Here is an 8959-nt window from a genome sequence, read left to right as displayed (position 1 = left end):
ACAGCTATCTGTCCTCATAGTTGTGAAAGCGCTTCTGTGCTACGATCTGACCCTCCGCTAAATAATCCCATCTGAAGGAGGAAGCGTGGGAAGGGGGCTCAGCAAAGGGCAAAGGTCCATTTAGAAACATACCGCTACTGTGTTTCATTAAATCCTCACATTGCCACACAGGGTAGGTGATATTACCCCTGTGTCACAGATAAGGAAACTAAGGTTTAGAAAGGTCAGGTGGCTTTCTTGCAGTTATACAGCTGATAAATGGCATATTTGGGATTCCAAACCCAAGCTCTTTCTGATAGGCCGTGCTTTGTTATTGTTGAGAATGAGTGGGGATTGTGGAACAGATATGGCCTACAGTCCCACCAATGGTTAAATTTTACTCAGATGCAACCTTCTTCAAAGTGATTCAGATTGTACTTAAACTAGTCACACTGGCACCCAACGCATGCCGCCTGGAGCCAGGTACTGTGCCAGGCCCTTTACAGAACCTGTTTCATTTATTCATCGCCTTCCGTCCAAAGCTTTAAAGTGGTCTTTCTCAAAGTGTGTTCCTTAGAATCACCCAAGGAACATGTTATAGTACAGATTCCAGGGCTTTACCCCAGGGGTGGAAAGAGTGGAACTCTCTAGTAATGTTTGACACTCAGAGTTTGAGAACAATTATTCTTAAAAGGCAGTAGATCCTTGTTATTAATGGAACACTTAAACTCACTCACTGCCTTTTTTGAAGCCTTTCTAAGTTAAGCATTTTGCATGTAAAATGTGGGTATGAACTCCTTTAATGAATACTGAGTTTACGAGGGATACAGGTAGGAAGCTGGAACTCAGTGCAGAACTTGGTTGAGTGAATTTCACTGGGCACCCAGAGGGATTTGAGGGAATTTATTTTTAGGACTGATTAGTAGGTCACAACTATGAAATTCAACTATAAATAGTCTGAAATTTGGCCTCCAGTCCAGACTTTTGTAATATTCTATCATATATCAAGTAGACTCTTTTAAATATTTAATAAAATATTCATAATAAATTACATCAGATAAGATACAAATCTATAGATTTATTTCAACTCAATATCCTTTGTCAACGTCAACTATGCAGTAGGTACAATGGTTTACAAAAACAAATAAGCTGGAGCATTCTACCAAACATTCAAAGGAGAATTAATACTCTTTTTTCCCCCCCACAAACTCTTCCCAAAAATAGAAGAAAACACTTCACAGCTCATTCTGTCAGGCCAGTATTACTGTGGTACCAGAGCCAGACAGACGCACGAGATTTACCCTGGAAGGTGGGACGTGTTTAAGCCCAAGTCACCTGCTGATTCTCCAACTCTGGCAGATGGATTTCAGGGAGAGGACTGAGACAGAAAGATCAGTTATGCACTCAGACAGTGATGATGATGATGGTGGTGACGACAGTAGTAGTGACTATAATTACAAGAGCACCTGCACATGGACTCACAGAGACACAGACTTGAAGTCCAACAATGTGTCTGTCAGGCATTCTTCTCTAAGGCAGGTCCTGGTCTTTTCCTTGCTCTAGGTATCTCATTGCTGTGGATATTTAAAATGTATCAATAGGAGAGACTGAAATCAATGTATACCCTATGAACAGGAATTGGAACTTGTGCTCCTGTGTCAACAAGGTTTACACTCACTGACTTATTTTCTTTTTTAAAAATATATTTTTATTGATTCTATAGAGGAAGGGAGAGGGAGAGAGAGGAACATCAATGATGAGAGAGAATCACTGATCAGCTGCCTCCTGCACGCCCCCCACTAGGGATCGAGCCCACAACCCAGGCATGTGCCCCAACCTGGAATCAAACCCTGATCTCCTGGTTCATAAGTCAACACTCGGCCACTAGGCCATGCTGATCGGGCTCAGTGACTTATTTTCTCTTCTCCCATTCACCCCACTCAGCCTCAGCCGGCATTCCTCCCCTTATTCTCTCGCTCCCTATAGGAGCTCCCTCCATGTAACCCACCATCACACACCCAGGGTGTCTCCAGCCTTTTTCACAAACTTTCATTCAGATCTACATCTAGCCTCTTTGATCATTTTATTTGGTTATGACAACAGCAGTTTATATTAATCCTTTGACAAATAGTCAAATGATGGCAGCTGTGAAATAAACTGTTTTCTTTCCAATCCCTTTGATCTCAAATTTTAAAAGTACATTTTGTGTCTCTTAGTATTTAGAGCAAAGCCTTTTAGTCTTTGTAGTGAAATCTTTATTGAATGCATGAAAATTAATTCAGAAGAAATGTACTTGTGATTTCAAGATGCCAAAAAAGCTCCCATATATAGTTCAGAAAGGAAGGGAGAAGGAGAGAGAGAGAGAGAGAAAGAGAGAGAGAGAGAGAGAGAGAGAGAGAGAGAGAGAGAGAACCATCAATGATGAGAATCACTGATTGGCTGCCTCCTACTGAGGATTGAGCCCACACCCGGGCATATATCGTGACTGGTAATCAAATCGTGACCTCCTGGTTCATAGGTAGATGCTCAACCACTGAGCAACACTGGCCAAGTTGGGAACCCCCTTTTTTAGGCACAGGTTGTGCTGCTAGAGTCCCAAGCAAAGACAATATAAAGAGTTAGGCTTGGAGTCTTTGTGAGTTTGGGTCCCGGCACCACCACTTACCAGCTCTATGACTTTAGACAGGTCACTTGACCTCTCTGAATCTCCATGTTTTAATCTGTAAAATAGGTATAATAACTTCTATTTCAAAGGGTGGATTTGAAATAGATAAAGTATGTAAATCAATTATTTGAGCTTCTGGTATATGGTATGTTTTCACTAGTTGTAAATGTAATGTTTACATTGAACAAATGCAACTCAGGACATAATTGTAAGGTGACTTTATCTTTGCTTTCCACAATCCTTTTAAATTTATTCAGTGGGGCAAGTTCTTCCCCCGCCCTTACATGAAATTTGGGGCAAGTTCTATAACTTGTTCAGCAAATTTCATAGTAAAAGTTCTCTAATCATTAAAATATCTAGTCCCATGTTATAGTCAAGATGTCAGTCTACTTGAAGTCCATACCTTCTCCCTTCTGTAGCTCTGGTCTGCTTCAGGAGTGTCCAGGTGCTCTCTGGACTCTGTCTTGTGGGTGCTTTACTGGGTTCTCTGGAGGCCCATACTCATCACTACGATCTCTCCCTGCAGGTACCTTGTAAAGGTGAATTCCTCTTGCTGGACCCATACTCCTTCCTCCACCCTGTACATCCTATAGTCCCTCCAGCTTCCTCCTGCTGAGATCTCTTTGCTCCTGGAAGTGGCCCTCTTGCCCATTTGGCCATGGAAACTGCACCATGCATTCTTTGACGTAACCAGCAGCACAAGTCACCCCAACACAGCCATTTCTCCTCCTCTCTGCTCCTGGACAGACTAGCCAGCTGTCTCTGACCCTTTCGATGTCTTAGGAGAGTCACTGTTGGTCCACCAAATCCCCCAGTATCTACCACCCCTAGATCCAGGTGCCCTTGAGCCTCTCTCTTTGTTTCAGTTGAAGGCAAAGCACAGCACAGAGAGTTCTCACCTATATCCTCTCCCTCCTTCACTCCCAGCCTTTCCTTGAAAATCCTGCATTGTGACAGCATGCCTTACTCTGGAATATGGTATCTCAGTGCCTCAGCTGAATTTTCTATTCAGTCCTGGGACCTGACTATTACTGTATTATTCTCGATTCATCTAAGCATCTCTCCTTATTGCTGTCCAAGGTCACACTTAACCACCCTCAGTTTCCCACCTGTAAAATGAGAATGGTAATAATAGTGCCTGCCTCAACGTTTCTGTGGGGATTAAATGAGATTGTGCATAAAATGTACCTCATGCAGTTCCTGGCACAGAGAAGGTTCTCTGTGATGGAAGCTGCTTTCATTATCATCACCATTATTGTGATTAACCTCAAAGCAAATCAATTTCTAACTGCGAAGGACCCCTTATTTACATTACTGCCCTCCCTCCTCTTACTGCTCGGCTGGAGCGCGCGCGCGCGCGCGCGCACACACACACACACACACACACACACACACACGGCACATACATATGAGCCTAACTACATGTGCAGAGTGGTGGCTGTTTGGGGGTGTCAATCCCTGACCCCCTTTGATACTGGCTCTCCTACAACCAGCACCCTTGGTGCCCTGGCGCCCCCTGCCCCCAACACCAATTCATTTATCTTTTTATGCTGCCCCTCACAGCAACCTGATTAAGGGGTGGGCCTGTGTGGGGCCATCTGCTGCTGCATTGCCTGCCATCTCTCCCCCCGGGAGCCCTGGGAGTCCCCTAATGGCCCCAGAGTTTCCCGAGGCAGAAAATGGGGCTAATCCCATTGTTGGGAAATCACATGCAGGAGCTTCGGTGTTAAATGATTACAAGCGTGAAGACGGATTTTGAATCTTACGCAGCGATACTCTGCATGGTTTTACTTCTGCTTCCAGTCATTTCTTCTCCGGTTTTGCATAGTCTAGTTTGGTTCCAAAAACGGAAAAGATAAGTAATAGGAAGGTAGGCCTGTTTCCAACTTGTGATGCTTTTTCTTGTCACCTAGAATAATAAGACTCCCTCCATCACCCCCTAAGAGTGATTACAGGCCCTGCCTGGGGGCCTTTCCAGCCTCGTGTTTCTCTCTCTTATCCCACATGACTCAGCTCTATTTTTCTCCGCTGCCCCTCACTAGACGGTGAGGTGCTGACACTGTGTCTGGCTCATGGTCTCTCTGAGGACGTAGGCAGCAACTTCACCTCTTTGAGCTTAGTTTCCTCATCCACAAAATGGAATGTAATCGTGTCCATCTCGAAAGGTGGTTCTGAGGATTAAATGAAATAATGAGGACAAAGCACCTGACAGATTGCAGGCCAGTGATGGCGAACCTTTTGAGCTCGGCGTGTCAGCATTTGGAAAAACCCTAACTTAACTCTGGTGCCGTGTCACATAGAGAAATTTTTTGATGTTTGCAACCATAGTAAAACAAAGACTTATATTTTTGATATTTATGTTATATATTTAAATGCCATTTAACAAAGAAAAATCAACAAAAAAAATGAGTTCGCGTGTCACCTCTGACACGCGTGTCATAGGTTCGCCATCACTGTTGTAGGCCCTCGGTAAATGGTAACCATCTTATAATGCTCTAGGCACTCTGTAAATGAATGAATAATTTGTTAGAAGAGTTGACCCTGAGCTTTAATTCAAGTCATTATTAAACAAAACACATGCGAGTCTCCAACCTCCAGTCTCTCCCTATCCCCACCTTTCACTGCCCAGGTGGCCCAAGTCACCCGACCACAGTCCCTTCCAGGCCCCATCATCACATCGCTCCCCTGGTTGCTGGCCCAAGCCAGTGACTGACAAGACTGAGTTTTGCGCTGCATGAAGACATTCTAGAGCCCATTTTGGAGGAGACCCCTCAGTATTCATGGCCTGAAAAACATTCTCACATTTTCTCAGACTCTGAAGCCTCTGAGCAGCCTACCACTTCCTTAGAGCTAGCAGGCCGCTGAGACTTGTGGGAAGTAAAGTGACACTGTAAACAGGAAGAAAGGCACTGAAGCCATGAAAGGTTCGCTGTGCCTGGGTAAGTGAAGTCCATAGTTCCCCTCACCAGACCGCCCCCCCTTTACTGCCAGGCTGACTTTCCCTGCTGAGCCCCTGCGCTCCCGTGACCTCAGGTGGGACAGAGCGCAGACAGCCAAAGGCTGAATTGAATGAGTATCATTTCCAGTGAATCATTAGCCAACAAGAAACAAACATGACATTAAATGGCACCCAAAATGGCATCCTGGGCGTCCCCTATTTAATATTTATGGTCAATATTGTTTCATCATTTCTGAGATTTCTTCATGGTCCACGCTGTCAGGCTTAGGATACATTCTTGTTTCCAAGCCAGGAAAGGATTTGCAGCTTTACACATGGTGACCATCAAGAGTTTATCATACACGAAAAAGGTGCTTTCCCCCAGTTATTCATGACAAGTTCTTAGAAATAGAATTGCTAGATCAAAGAGTAGCAGTGTTAAAGGCTTCATTCACGGATTTATGTATTCAACAAATATGCACTGAACGCTGCTGATGCACCAGGCACTGCGTGCCCTGAAGTTAGGCGGTGCCCTGCTGTGCTGACCCGGGCGGCACGCTCCCCGCATCTGCTAACAGTGGATGCTCTCCCCACTCGGGCAGGCTACATGAACATAGTAATATATTCCCAACAGCTTAAAGATTTAAATGTAATAAGTAAATACATAAATGTGCAAAGAAAAAATGACAGGTAGATATTTATATGATGGTGGCAAAAGGGAAGACTTTAAAAACATAACCTCAAGAGTAAACAGGCTCAAAGAAAAGATGAACAGGTTAGGCCGTGTGTAAATTTAAAGCTTTTACATGGATACTAGTATATAGATATGGATTTGCATATATCCATATCTTATCTCTCTCTGAATATGTATGTGGATCTACATGGCGCTATATCCATATATAAGGCAAAAGACAACCGGGAAAAATACTTGCAAAGAATTATTATCTTTTATTTTTCTCTCTAACACGTATAGATTAAAAATTAATAGAAAAAAGAGAAATGGAAAACTGACTGTAACTGCTATGTGTTACTTTTATAATTAAGAAAGTGAAGTCAAGAGTGTTTGTTCAGCAACACCAAGGTCATGCTGAACTGATCCAGCCTCCAAACCAGGCACCGGGGACACAAAGAGGCTCAGAAGCCACCTCTGCCTTCCCAAGCCTCATAGATGGACTAGAGAACAAATAACCAACAGACAAGCTGGTACAGGGAAGTCCCTGGGCACCAGCGAGGCAGGGGCCACCTCTGCAAGGGGAGGGATGTCAGGGAAGAGGACGCCCCAGCTGGATTTTCAAACAGCTTCATCAGGTTATCATTTACCTAACGCAGAATTCACCCCTTTTAAATGCACCGTTTGATGAGATTTAGTAAATTTATGCAGTGGCGCATCCATCCCTGAAAGATGGTTTTAGAATGCTGCCATTTATATGCTCAATTACAGCAAGTCCCCCTCCCTCTCCAGGCCTAGGCAACCACGGACCTTCTTTCTGTTTCTAGTGTCTTGTCTAGAAATTTCATGTAATGGGATCATATAACAGGCAATGTTTTCTGTTTGGCTTCTCTCGTTTAGCATGATATTTTTGGGATTCATCCATATTGGCTCATTTCCTTTTACTGCTGAACACTGTTTTATTGTGTGGATTAACCGATTTTGTTTATTCATTTATTATTAATGAGCATTTGGATTATTTCCAGCTTTTTGGCTATCAATTTGTGTACAAGTTGTAGGTATATGTTTCCATTTCTCTTTGATACTTCAGAGTAAAATTGCTGGATCATATTGTAAGTGTAAAAGGCTAACTTTAAAACGTGTTTGTTTTTTTCCAAAGTAACTGTACCATTCCCATCAGCAATGTTTGAGAGATCTGGTTCCACATTCTTGCCAGCATTTAGTGTTAGCAGGGTTCTTTGTTTTGGCCATTTTAGTGAGTATATGGTTGTATCTCACTGTGGTTATAATTTGTACTTTTCTAATGCCCATCTTTTTATGTGCTTATTTGCCATTTGTATATATTCTTTAGTGAAGTGTCTATTAATATTTTTCCTATTTTAAAAATTAGTATTGCCGAAACCGGTTTGGCTCAGTGGATAGAGCGTCGGCCTGCAGACTGAAGGGTCCCAGGTTCGATTCCGGTCAGGGGCATGTACCTGGGTCGCGGGCACATCCCCAGTAGGAGATGTGCAGGAGGCAGCTGATCGATGTTTCTCTCTCATCGATGTTTCTAGCTCTCTATCTCTCTCCCTTCCTCTCTGTAAAAAATCAATAAAATATATTTTCATGCACTGGGTCTCTAGTATTACAGTAAAAGTGTTTGTTTACTTTTGCACAGTGGTAGGACTGTTAATTTTAACACGTCTGCTAACAGGAGACATCTGAATTTGAGACCAGATGGGAAGAAACCACTTTATTTGTAATACAAAATGGAACTTAATACATATGCGAAAACAAATATATACTGCAAGCCACTTCTCTGGTTTCTACCAGTGTCCACCTTGTCTAGGTTACATGGTTACCCCAGAGACTAGAAACACAAATAACACGCACAAATCCACGCAGAGAATATGCATATTCTGCCCCACCCCCAAGTTGCATACACTTGTGTAAACATTTGCTGATTGGTAAAACATGTCCAGTACTGCAAACACATGTGCAGGGGTGGGGGTGGGAAGAAATGAAGTCACTGAAACAGCAAAAAGGTAGTTTACCTGGCTGGGTCATCAAGGTGGCGTTCAATAAATTCCCACAATGCCTCGAATGAGGGAGAGGGAAGAGGAATATTCAGACGCAATGGTGTTTGTTTTTTCCCCTTCTTACATTAATAAAGCCTTTACATTTTTTTTTTTTATTGATTGATTTTACAGAGATAGGAAGGGAGAAAGAAAGGGAGGGAGAGAAACATCAATTTGTTATCTCACTTATTTATACATTCATTGGTTAATTCTTGTATGTGCCCTGACTGGGAATTGAACCTGCAACCTTGGTGTATCGGGAGATGCTCTAACCAAGAGAACTTCCCGACCAGGGTCAAGCCCCTCCCCACTTTTTCCCACCTGTAGTAAAACTGAAAAGGATATCACAGACCAGTTTAAGTTTAAATTTTCTTTTCCGAGTCCTCTGAATAACAGCAGCTCTCAAAACCCTACTCCAGCTTAGCGGCTAACCAGCAGTGTCACTGTGAAGATTCTACCTTTCAGAACTTCAGTTTCTCCATCTGTGATTGGAGGCCCCAGATGACATCCCCAACTCTGCTTATCTAATCTCCCAGACCTTCATCTGTTTCTTCATTGAAGATAGTCTGATATTTTCCAGTGGGGCTGGACTGTCCTGGGTATTTGTAGTGGTGGTGGGGGGGAGACAGGGGACTGTTGCTTGCATG

Source organism: Myotis lucifugus, unplaced genomic scaffold, assembly GCF_000147115.1.
Source record: "Myotis lucifugus unplaced genomic scaffold, Myoluc2.0 scaffold_352, whole genome shotgun sequence".
NCBI lineage: Eukaryota > Metazoa > Chordata > Mammalia > Chiroptera > Vespertilionidae > Myotis > Myotis lucifugus.
The sequence above is the reverse complement of the archived record's forward strand: the minus strand, read 5'-3'. Positions refer to the sequence as shown.